The 13,079-nt window shown below is 46.7% G+C and overlaps 1 long non-coding RNA gene across 1 annotated transcript; it reads right to left on the reverse strand.

Moving 5' to 3' along the window:
- Positions 1-280: 280 nt before the first annotated feature.
- On the reverse strand, positions 281-13,063 carry LOC132403225 (uncharacterized). The gene is made up of 3 exons (XR_009515214.1): positions 13,008-13,063; positions 7,719-7,774; positions 281-375 (listed from the first exon to the last, which is right to left on the reverse strand). It is a non-coding gene; the product is annotated as an uncharacterized LOC132403225 (long non-coding RNA).
- Between the last annotated feature and the right edge of the window lie 16 nt (positions 13,064-13,079).

Raw genomic sequence — 13,079 nt, forward strand, 5'->3', positions numbered from 1 at the left:
ACTAGGCAAAATTATTTATCCCTATTAGTTCAGTGCAGTAAATATCAAGATCCTTACGATTCTATGCTATTAAATGACTTCACTGGAACATTTGTGGGTGGGGTGTGGTGGGATGGACAATTTAATATTTACTTTCTGAGCTAAGATTGGAGGAAATCAGCATATGGGTAATTTAGTAAAAGCAAATCCGTTTAATAGCGGAGAGATTTTGATGTTAGCAGCTCAATGGAATTAATAAACTCTAAGAATTTAACCTCAAATCATCTAGTTTAATATTAGACTGCCCTTAGCAAAATGATTCACCCTTAAAGCTGAGGCGTGTTCTCCCTGTGACCACATGGCTTGTCCCTCTGGCTCCAGCTTCCTCGCTCATCCCTGTAATAGACAATAGACAATAGATGCAGAAGTAGACCATTCGGCCCTTCAAGCCTGCACCGCCATTCTAAGATCATGGCTGATCATCTACTATCAAAACCCAGTTCCTGCCTTGTCCCCATATCCCTTGATTCCCCTATCCATAAGATAACTATCTAGCTCCTTCTTGAAAGCATCCAGAGAATTGGCCTCCACTACCTTCTGAGGCAGTGCATTCCAGACCCCCACAACTCTCTGGGAGAAGAAGCTTTTCCTTAACTCTGTCCTAAATGACCTACCCCTTATTCTCAAACCATGCCCTCTGGTACTGGACTCTCCCAGCATCTGGAACATATTTTCTGCTTCTATCTTGTCCAATCCCTTAATAATCTTATATGTTTCAATCAGATCCCCTCTCAATCTCCTTAATTCCAGTGTGTACAAGCCCAGTCTCTCTAACCTCTCTGTGTAAGACAGTCCAGACATCCCAGGAATTAACCTCGTGAATCTATGCTGCACTTCCTCTACAGCCAGGATGTCCTTCCTTAACCCTGGAGACCAAAACTGTACACAATACTCCAGGTGTGGTCTCACCAGGGCTCTGTACAAATGCAAGAGGATTTCCTTGCTCTTGTACTCAATTCCCTTTGTAATAAAGGCCAACATTCCATTAGCCTTCTTCACAGCCTGCTGCACTTGCTCATTCACCTTCAGTGACTGATGAACAAAGACTCATAGATCTCTTTGTATTTCTCCCTTACCCAACTCTACACTGTTCAGATAATAATCTGCCTTCTTGTTCTTACTCCCAAAGTGGATAACCTCACACTTATTCACATTAAATGCCATCTGCCAAGTATCTGCCCACTCACCCAGCCTATCCAAGTCACCCTGAATTCTCCTAACATCCTCATCACATGTTACACTGCCACCCAGCTTAGTATCATCAGCAAATTTGCTTATGTTATTCTCAATGCCTTCATCTAAATCGTTGACGTAAATTGTAAACAGCTCTGGTCCCAATACCGAGCCTTGTGGCACCCCACTAGTCATCACCGCCATTACGAGAAACACCCATTCACCGCTACCCTTTGCTTTCTATCTGCCAACCAGTTTTCTATCCATGTCAATGTCTTCCCCCCGATGCCCTGAGCTTTGATTTTACCGACCAATCTCCTATGTGGGACCTTATCAAATGCCTTCTGAAAATCGAGGTACACTACATCCACTGGATCTCCCCCATCTAACTTCCTGGTTACATCCTCGAAAAACTGCAATAGATTAGTCAAGCATGATTTACCCTTGGTATCTTCCCCACCACCAATGTCAGGCTGACAGGTCGATAGTTCTCTGTTCTCTCCCTCCTTCCTTTCTTAAAAAGTGGGATAACATTAGCCATTCTCCAATCCTCAGGAACTGATCCTGAATCTAAGGAACATTGGAAAATGATTACCAATGCATCCGCAATTTCCAGGGCCACCTTCTTTAGTACCCTTTGATGCAGACCATCTGGACCTGGGGATTTGTCAGCCTTCAGTCCCAGCAGTCTACTCATCACCGTTTCCTTCCTAATGTCAATCTGTTTCATTTCCTCTGTTACCCTATGTCCTTGGCCCATCCATACATCTGGGAGATTGCTTGTGTCTTCCTTAGTGAAAACAGATCTAAAGTACTCATTATATTCTTCTGCCATTTCTCTGTTTCCCATATCAATTTTACCCAATTCATTCTTCAAGGGCCCAACATTGTTCTTAACTATCTTCTTTCTCTTCACGTACCTAAAAAAGCTTTTGCTATCTTCCTTTATATTCCTGGCTAGCTTGTGTTCGTACCTCATTTTTTCTCCCCGTATTGCCTTTTTAGTTCAGTTCTGTTGTTCCTTAAAAACTTCCCAATCATCTGTCCTCCCACTCACCTTAGCTCTGTCATACTTCCTTTTTTTTAATGCTGTGCAATCTCTGACTTCCTTTGTCAACCACTGTGGCCCCTTTCCCCCCTTTGAATCCTTCCTTCTCCAGGGGATGAACTGATTTTGCACCTTGTGCATTATTCACAAGAATACCTGCCATTGCTGTTCCACTGTCTTTTCTGCTGGGCTATCCATTCAGTCAACTTTGGCCAGCTCCTCCCTCATGGCTCCATAGTTTCCCCTGTTCAACTGCAACACTGACACCTCCAAGCTGCCCTTATCCTTCTCAAATTGCAGATAAAAACTTGTCATATTATGATCACTACCTCCTAATGGCTCCTTTACTTCAAGATCGCTTATCAAATCCTGTTCATTACATAACACTAAATCCAGAATAGTCTTGTCCCTGGTCGGCTCTCGTACAAGCTGTTCCAAGAATGCATCCCTTAGGAACTCCCTATCCTGTGGTCCAGCATCAACCTGATTCTCCCAGTTCACCTGCATGTTGAAAGCCCACATAACTACTGTAACATTACCTTTGCCACATGCCAATGTTAACTCCGTATTCAACTTGCACCCAATATCCATGCTACTGTTTGGTGGCCTGTAGACAACACCCATTTGGGTCCTTTTGCCCTTACTGTTCCTCAGTTCTATCCACACAGACTCTACTTCCCCTGACCCTATGTCCCCCCTTGCAAAGGACTGAATCTCATTCCTCACCAACAGGGCCACCCCACCCCCTCTGCCCACATTTCTGTCCCTATGATAGCACGTATACCCTTGTACATTCATTTCCCAGGTCTGATCTCCCTGCAGCCATGTCTCTGTTATCCCAACAACATCATAGTTACCCATTCGCACCTGAGCTTCAAGCTCATCTGCCTTATTTCTGACACTCCATGCATTCAGATATAGAATTTTTAGCCCATTTCTCCTCTCTCTGTTTGAATCGCTGCCTATTGTGCTTAACCCAGCTCCCCGAACTCCCATCGGGCTATATGCCCCTAGAATTTTGTTGTCCTTCCTAAATTTACTTATTCTTTCAACACATTTAACTCCATGTTCCGTCAGACCATCCCTCTGTACATGTGTCCTCCTTATCACTTGTTCCGCCTCACCTTTCTCTATTACACACTTAATATTCCGGAACCGTGTAGTCCCCACCTGTCCTTTATTCTTCCTCTCGCTATCCTCTCTCACATTCTGGATCCCCGCCCCCTGCAAATTTAGTTTAAACACCCCAAGAAGCACTAGCAAACTTCCCTGCAAGAATGTTAGTACCGCTCCAGTTCAGGTGTAAACCGTCCCGTCGGAACAGATCTCACCTTCCCTGGAACAAAGCCCAATTATCTACAAACCTGAAGCCCTCCCTCCTGCACCATCCTCTCAGCCACGTATTAATCTTTATAATCTTTCTGTTCCTTGCCTCAATCGCATGTGGCACAGGTAGCAATCCTGAGATTGTTACCCTGCTCTTCAGCTTCACACCTAACTCCCTGAACTCCCTACGCAGGACCCCCTCACTCATCCTACCCACATCATTGGTCCCTTAATGGACCACAACATCTGGATTCTTGCCCTCCCTCTCGAGAATAACCTGCACCGGATCTGAGATGTCTCGGACCCCAGCAGCAGGGAAGCAGCATACCATCCGAGACTCCCGATCTTCCCCACAAAATCTCCTATCCGCCCCCCTGACTATAGAATCCCCTATCAATACCGCTCTCTTCTCTTCCCTCCTCCCCTTCCTAGTCGAGGGTCCAACCTCAGTGCCAGAGACAGGACCACTGCAGCTTGTTCCTGTTCCAAGTGGAAGAATAATTGGCCACCATTAATGACAGCTGAGTAGGATGATGGGAGGACAGGGAGAGGGGAGCTGATTGGATCCGAAAGAGAATAGGTTACAGAAAAATAAGTGATAGGGGACTAGTCAGAGCCAGCATCAACAATAAAAGACATTGAAGCAGAAGTGATTCTTGGCAATTTAGTCCCTTATGCCTCCTGTCCCATTCATGGCTAACCTTTCCATCTATCTCACTTTCTTGCTCTAATTTCATTCCCCCTTCATATCTAAAAACATTGTTTAGTCTCTTTCTTTAATATACTCAAGAACTGAGACTCACTCACCCTGAGGCAAGAAAAGCGTCTTCTCACCATGTCCCAAATGAACAAACCCCTATTGTGAGAATGCCACAGAGTACTACAGCAAAGAAACAGGCCCTTCAGCCCATCCAGTCCGTACTGAACTATTATTCTGCCTAGTCTCATCGAATTGCACTTGGACCTCAAAGTTCAAAATAAGTTTATTATCAAAGTACTATATGTTATCATTTACAGACAGACATACTTTATTGATCCTGAGGGAAATTGGGTTTCATTACAGTCGCACCAACCAAGAATAGTGTAGAAATATAGCAATATAAAACCATAAATAATTAAATAATAATAAGTAAATTATGCCAAGTGGAAATAAGCCCAGGACCAGCCTTTTGGCTCAGGATGTCTGACACTCCGAGGGAGGAGTTGTAAAGTTTGATGGCCACAGGCAGGAATGACTTCCTATGACGCTCAGTGTTACATCTCGGTGGAATGAGTCTCTGGCTGAACGTACTCCTGTGCCTAACCAGTACATTATGGAGTGGATGGGAGACATTGTCCAAGATGGCATGCAACTTGGACAGCATCCTCTTTTCAGACACCACCGTCAGAGAGTCCAGTTCCACCTCCACAACATCACCGGCCTTACGAATGAGTTTGTTGATTCTGTTGGTGTCTGCTACCCTCAGCCTGCTGCCCCAGCACACAACAGCAAACATGATAGCACTGGTCACCACAGATTCGTAGAACATCCTCAGCATCATCCGGCAGATGTTAAAGGACTTCAGTCTCCTCAGGAAGTAGAGACGGCTCTGACCTTTCTTGTAGACAGCCTCAGTGTTCTTTGACCAGTCCAGTTTATTGTCAATTCGTATCCCCAGGTATTTGTAATCCTCCACCATGTCCACACTGACCCCCTGGGTGGATACAGGGGTCACCGGTGCCTTATCCCTCCTCAGGTCCACCACCAGCTCCTTAGTCTTTTTCACATTAAGCTGGAGATGATTCTGCTCATAGCATGTGACAAAGTTTATGCAACGTAACCCTGTACTCAGCTTCATCTCTCTTCCTGATGTATCCAACTATGGCAGAGTCATCAGAAAACTTCTGAAGATGGCAAGACTCTGTGTTGAAGTCCGAAGTGTAGATGGTGAAGAGAAAGGGAGACAGGACAGTCCCCTGTGGAGCTGCTGACCACTCTGTCTGACACACAGTGTTGCAAGCGCACATTGATGCACCACCAATAACTCACTCTGAGACATAAGGCGAGATATCGGCTTTTATTGACTGGAAGAAGGAACCAGGAGTGAGTGACTATCGTACTATGACCTGGAGACTGAGAGAGAGCATAGGCCTCAGATCGTCTTTATACAGGGGTCTGTGGGAGGAGCCACAGGAGCAGTCAGCAGGGGCATGTCCAGACAGGCACACGTAGTTCACCACACATTGCCAGTCAGGTAATCAATAATCCATGACACCAGGGAAGTGTTGAATGCACTGGAGAAGTCAAAAAACATGACCCTCACAGTGCTCGCTGGCTTGTCCAGGTGGGCATAGACACGGTTCAGCAGGTAGACAATGGCATCCTCAACTCCTAGTCGGGGCTGATAGGCAAACTGGTCTAAGTGTGGCCTAACCATAGGCCGGAGCTGCTCTAGAACAAGTCTCTCCAGGATCTTCATGATGTGGGAGGTCAATGCCACTGGTCTGTAGTCATTGGAGCCATCGGGGCGCAGCGTCTTCGGTACAGGAACGAGGCAGGACATCTTCCACAGCACAGGAACCCTCTGGAGACTCAGGCTCAGGTTGAAGACATGGTGAAGTACTCCACGTAGCTGGGGGGCACAGGCTTTGAGCATCCTGGGGCTGACACCATCTGGGCCTGCAGCCTTGCTTGGGTGGAGATGTTTCAGCTGTCTTCTCACCTGTTCAGCTATGAAGCCCACCGTGGTGGTTTCAGGTGGGGCAGGGGTGTAGTCATGAGAGCAGAGTGGAGGGCTGTGAGGAGGAGTAGGAGGGGAGAGTGGAGTATGTGTTGGTTGGGGGCCGACAACAGATGAATCATGTGGAGGATGGGCAGGGGCCACAGTGTCAAATCTGTTGAAGTACAGGTTAAGTTCGTTGGCCCTGTCCACAGGGAAGGAGCCTTCAGCTCCTCTGTGGCTAGTTTGCCGGAACCCAGTGATGGTCCTCATCCCACTCCAGACCTCTCTCATGTTGTTCTGCTGGAGTTTCCACTCAAGCTTCCTCCTATACCTGTCTTTAGCCTCCCTGATCTTGGCTTTCAGGTCCCTCTGTATTGTCCTCAGCTCCTCCCTATTTCCATCTCTAAACACCCTCTTTTTAGCGTTCAGGGTGTCCTTAATGTCCCTTGTTACCCATGGCTTGTTATTTGAATAACAAAGGACAGTTCTTGCCGGAACATTGCAGTCCACACAGAAGTTGATGTTATAACGCTGAGATTCATTTTCTTGTGGGCATACTCAATAATTCCAATAACCATAATAGAATCAATGAAAGACCACGCCAACAAGGTGACAAGCAGTGTGTAAAAGCCAACAAATTGTTCAAGTGCAAAGAAAGAAAGAAACAATTAATTGAGAGCAGGAGATGAAGAGTCCTTGAAAGTGAGTCCTCAGGATGTGGAAGCAGTTCAGTGATGGGGCAAGTGAAGTTCAGTGATGTTATCCACTCTGCTTCAAAACAGAGTATGACCTGAGTGACGGGGTCACTGCTGATGGATTCTACTTTCCTGTGACAACTCTCCACGTAGATGTGCTCGGTGACGGGGAGGGCTTCACCCATGATGGACCAGGCATATCCACTCAGGGCTTAGGTGTTTCAATTTCCCTCCTACACACTAGTTCATTGCCACCTTTGATCTGTCCAATGACAGTGGTGTCAGCAGCAAACATAAATATGGCATTAAATATTGCACAAGAAAAGAAACGAAGGCTTTGCCAAACCAGTTTAATGATAGTGACAAGAGTGACAAGCAAGTGCACTAACAGCAGAGATGGCAAATGCTAAAATATCAAAGATCAGAGGAGTGGGGGGGGGGGGGAATCTCCAACTGAAGAGAGAAAATGATCATCTACAAGTCTTCCTCTACCCCTTCTACTCACTTCCTTATTCTGGCTATCTCCCCTCTATTGTTCAGTCCTGATGAAGGGTTCGGACCCAAAACGTTAACTGTCCATTTCCCTTCATGATGCTCACTGATCCACTGAGTTCCTCCAATGCTTTGTGTGTGAGTTCCCTCAGCAGACTGTCTGCTGCTATCATTTATATATTGTGTGACTGAGTCTCCACGACTCTCTTGAGTGGAGAATGTGGGGAAGAAACATTTTCTCACCTCTGCCTTGAATGGCCAGCATTTGTGGCTGAGATCCCTGCTTCTAGATCTCCTGCCTGTGGAAATATCACAAGAAAATAAGAGCTGGAGTGGTCCAGTCAGCCCTTTAAAACAGTCCCACCATTCAACCCAGGTCTTACTTCCTTCTCTGCACCAATTCCCCAGAGTTTCAATTCCCTGATCTCTCTCTACATCCACCCCTCTTTTTCTTCCCTCTCCCCTTCACCTTCTGAGCCTCTGGTTCTCCCATTTTTTGTCCCCTTCCCACCCTCACCGCAGCCCCCCTTCTCCCATCTTTGTCCCCTGACCACTCCTGACCCATGCACCAGCTTCACACAGAGGTTCCGTCACAACCCCCACACACATCTGTTCCAGCTATCATTCACCTTTCCCTTTTCTTCTAATGGTTCCTATTCTCACCTTATCTGAGTTCAACCCTTTCTGTTATCATCTTCACACTCTCCTCACTCCATCTGCCTTTTTCCTCTCTCTCTGTCTACCTCCATCTACCATTCACAGTTAGCACATCGCTAATACAGCTCGGGCCATTGGGGGTCAATTCCAGTGCCATCTGTAAGGAGACTGCACCCCTTTCCCTGTGGAACGTGTGCCTTTTCCCTGGGTGTTCTCCCACAGTCCAAAGATGTATCGTTAGTTAATTAATCATTGTAAGTTGTCCTATGATTAGAGTAGGGTTAATCGGGTTGTGGGGTTGCTGGGGCCGCGTGGTTCGAAGGGTTGGAAGGGCCAATGCTGCATTATTTTGCTAAGTGAGGCTGTCTGTTGGTTGGGTCGATCGTGGACGTTACATCCCAGCTGTTTATGTTGAACACGCAAGTCAGGGCAGTACGATTTGGGGAGCCAGCTGTTGCCCATGTAGCAACCTCCCCCTCTTCACACAGGTGTTGAATCGAAAGGAACAACAACATGGCAGGAGTTGCCAGACAGTGCTGAACTCAATATAAGATTGTCTTCAAAGCCGAAAGCAAAATTTATTGTCAGAATACAAACACGTCATCACATACAGCTCTGAGATTCCTTTCCTGCGGGCGTACTTAGCAAATCTATAGAACAGTAATGGCAAACAGGACCAATGGTCAACAAACTGTGCCAATGTAACTATAAATAAATAGCAACAAATAATGAGGATGAAATAACAAGAGTTCTTACATGAGTGTAGTTGTCCCCTTCTGTTTAAGAATCTGATGGTTGAGGGGTAGTAACTGCTCTTGAACCTGGTGGTGTGGTGTGAGTCCTGAGGCTGCAGTACCTTCTACCTGACGGCAGCAGTGAGAGAAAAGCACGACCCAAGTGGTGAAGATCTTTGATTATGGATGCTGCTTCCCTACAGCAATGTCTCATGTAAATGTTGGATGGGTTTTACCCGTGATGGACTGGGTCGAATCCACTACTTCTTCTAGGATTTTCCTCTCAAAGGCATCGGTGTTCCCAGTCAGCACACTTTACACCACATCTATTGAAGTTTACCAAGGGTTTTGGTGACATGCTGAATCTCTGCAGACTCCTGAGGAAGTAGAGTGCTGTTGTGCTTTCTTCGCGATTCTATTTATATGATGGGTCCAGGACAGGTATTCTGACATAGTGACACTCAGGAATTTAAAGTTACTGACTCTCTGCACCTTTGATCCTCCAATGATTACTGGCTCATAGACCTTTGGTTTTCCTCTCCTGAAGTCTACAAAAAGGTCCTTGGTCTTATTGACATTGAGTGAGAGGTTGTTATGGCACCACCCAGCCAGATTTTCAGTCTCCCTCCTGTATGCTGATTGATCATCACCTTTGATACAGCCCACAACAATGGTGTCATAAGCAAAGCAGTATATGGTGTTGCAGCCTTTTGGACTCCGGCTCCAGATTTTCCCTCAGGGTTTACTCCCGAAGTCTTCCCCGTGAGTGGGTGTAGCTACAAGGCGGCGGAGGTTTGAGATCAGAGTTTTCCTTCTCCGAGATGAGCTGCCAACCACGGCTGATGAGCCCCATCTGCCCAAAGTGACTGGTTTTAAGATGCAGGTAACCCACCTTTGCCCCTTCTCCTGTCAATAGAAGCAGTTCCTCTGGACTTAGTAGCTAAGCCACACGTGAAGGTCAGGAGCCAGACTCGGTTGTCAGAGGCTGTTTGAAATGCATACCACTGGGAGCGTTTAATAGGAAGAGGGAGCTTGTCCCACTCACAACCCTGGCTGTGATAATCTTGACATATCCAAATGAATAATTAAGTAAATTCCACTGCCCTCCCCCGCTCTCTTCCCCTACCTGGCACTTCCTGCCTGTCATTTTACACACCTCCTTAGCCCACCAATCGCTTCGGAATCCTCTCTCACCATTCCCCTTCTCCAACGCTGTCCATTGCCTCCCCGTTCTTAGTCCTGAGGCAGGGTTTTGACTCAAAATATCAACAATATCTTTCTTCCCACTGACACTGCTGATCCCTCCATCAAAATGTGTGCTTCTGTATCTACACTGCCCTGCCCCATAAAAATGTTGTATGGTTCAGCTCTGTTTGCACTTTCAACAATACATTGGCATTTCACTGCATAAACACAGGAGATTCTACACTGTTTATTTATTAAACTGTTTATTTATTTAACAATACAGTATGTAATCAGCCCTTCCAGCTCTTTGAGCCACGCCACCCAGCAAACCCCAACAAACCCGATTTGGCCCTAATCTCATCACAGGACCATTTACAATGATCAATTAACCTACCTGGTAGGTCTTTGGACTGGGAGGAAACCAGGAGACTCCTCACAGAACTGCATGGGAATTGAACTCGGGAATGCTCCGAAATGTGACAGCCCCGTGCTAACTGCTACACTACTGCGGTGCTCATTCTTGAGGAACGCTCAAAAGTGCTGGAAGAACTCAGCAGGTCAGGCAGCATTTGTGGAGAGGGATCAACAGTTGACGCTTTGGGCTGAGACTCTTAGTAAGATGCAAGACAAAGGAAAAGACACAAAATGGGGAGGAACTCAGCAGATCAAGTAGCATCTATGGAAATGACTAGATAGTCACATTTCAGGCCAAGGTACTTCTTCTAGACTGAGAAGCAAGGAAGAAGGTGCTAGAATAAAAAGGGTGGGGGAAGAGGCTAGCTGGAAGGTGATAGATGGTTAGGTGGGTGGGAAAGCTCATGGGCAGAAGAAGAAGGAATCTTATAGGAGAATATAAGTTGTTTCTTTTTCTAGAAGAGCCTATTGAAATGTTCGGTCCTTTAATACGTAGGAGCAGAATTAGTTCATTCGGCCTGTAGAGCCTGATCCACTATCAGGACTGGAGAGGAGGGGATGGAGTGAGAACAAGAAGATAGGGAGAGGAGGAGTAGTACAAGCTGGCAGGTGATAGATGAAGCCAGGTGAGACAGCAGGTGGGTGAGTGGGGGTGAAGTGAGAATATGATAGGAGGAAAAGGTAAAGAGCTGAAGAAGAAGGGATTTGATAGGGAAGGAGAGTGGACCATGGGAGAAAAGGAAGGAAGAAAAGCACTAGGAGGTGAAAGACAGCTGATGAGAAGAGGGAAGCGAGAAAGGGAAGGAGGAGAAAATACTGTAAGTTATGGAAATCGATGTTGATGCCATCAGGTTGAAGGCTACCCAGACGGAATATAAGGTGTTACTTCTCCAAGCTGAGTGTGGCCACATCACAACAGTGGAGGACGCCATGGATTGACATGTTGGATTGGGAATGGGAATGGGAATTGGAAATAAAATGAGTGGGAACTGGAAGACGGAGTGAAGATACTTGAGGAAGCGGTTTTCCAATCTACTTTGAGTCTCACTGATACACAGGAGGCTACACCAGACACAGTATATGACTCCAACAGACTCACAGGTGAAATGTCGCCTCACCTGGAAGGAATGTTTAGGGCCCTAAATGATAGCGAGGAGAGTGTAGGGGCAGGTGTCTGCTTGCAAGGATAAGTATCAGGAAGGAGATCAGTGGGGAGGGATGAATGGACAAGGGAGTCACATAGGGACGAACCCTGCAGAAAGCTGAATGTGGTGGGGCTGGGCGAGGGTAAGATGTACTTGGTGCTGGGATCCCATTGGAGATGGCAGAAGTTACGGAGGCTGGTGAGGACAAGAGGAACCCTGTCTCTGGTGGGATGGTGGGAGGATGGGGTGAGGGTAGACGTGCATGAAATGGAAGAGTTGCGGGTGAGAGTGGCGTTAAAAGAAAGCCCCTTTCTTTGAAGGAGGACATCTCACTAGTCCTGGAATGAAAAACCTCATCTTGAGAGCAAATGTGATGGAGACAGTGGTACTGAGAGAAGGGGGTGGCATTTTTACAATTGACAGGGTGGGAAGAGGTTTAAGTCAGGATAGCCATAGGGAATCGTTAGGTTTAAAAAAGATGTCAGTACTCAGTTTGTCTCCACAGATGAGATTGGGAGATCAAAAAATGGAGGCATCGGAAATGGACCAGGTAAATCTGAGGGCAAGGTGGAAGATGGAGGCAAAGTTGTTGAAGTCGATGAGCTCAGCATAGGTTCAGGAAGCTGCTCAAAGCAGCTGCGCAGGTTGACTCTGTGGTTAATAAGGTGTACCGTGCATTGGCCTTCATCATTCGTGGAATTGAGTTTAGGAGCCGAGAAGTAATGTTGCAGCTATATAGGACCCTGGTCAGACCCCACTTGGAGTACTGTGCTCAGTTCTGGTCACCTTACTACAGGAAGGATCTGGAAACTATAGAAAGGGTACAGAGGAGATTTACAAGGATGTTGCCTCGATTGGGGAGCATGCCTTATGAAAACAGGTTAAGTGAACTCGGCCTTTTCTCCTGGGAGTGATGGAGAATGAGAGGTGACTGGATAGAGGTGTATAAGATGATGAGAGGCATTGATCGTGTGGATAGTCAGAGGCTTTTTCCCAGGGCTGAAATGGTTGCCACAAGAGGACACAGGTTTAGGGTGCTGGGGAGAAGGTACAGAGGAGATGTCAGGGGTAAGTTTTTTACTCAGAGAGTGGTCAGTGCGTGGAATGGGCTACCGACAGATACAATAGGGTCTTTAAGAGACTTTTGGATAGGTACATGGAGCTTAGAAAAATAGAGAGCTCTGGGTAAGCCTAGTAATTCCTAAGGCAGGGACATGTTCGGCCCTTCTTTGTGGGCTGAAGGGCCTGCATTGTGCTGTAGGCTTTCTGTGTTTCTAATGCAGTCGTCGATGAAGCGTAGAAAAGGTTGGGAAGTGATAGCAGTGTCGGCTTGGAGCATAGACTGGCCGCGCAGCCGACAAAAAGGAAGGGATAGCTGGGACCTCTGCTCGTTCTACCTGAGAGCGGTCTCGTCGAGGAGTTTATGGATCAAACCGCTCCCCCCGCCTTGAGGCTTCCTCTTGTCCTCA

Source organism: Hypanus sabinus, chromosome 12, assembly GCF_030144855.1.
Source record: "Hypanus sabinus isolate sHypSab1 chromosome 12, sHypSab1.hap1, whole genome shotgun sequence".
NCBI classification, from domain to species: Eukaryota; Metazoa; Chordata; class Chondrichthyes; order Myliobatiformes; family Dasyatidae; genus Hypanus; species Hypanus sabinus.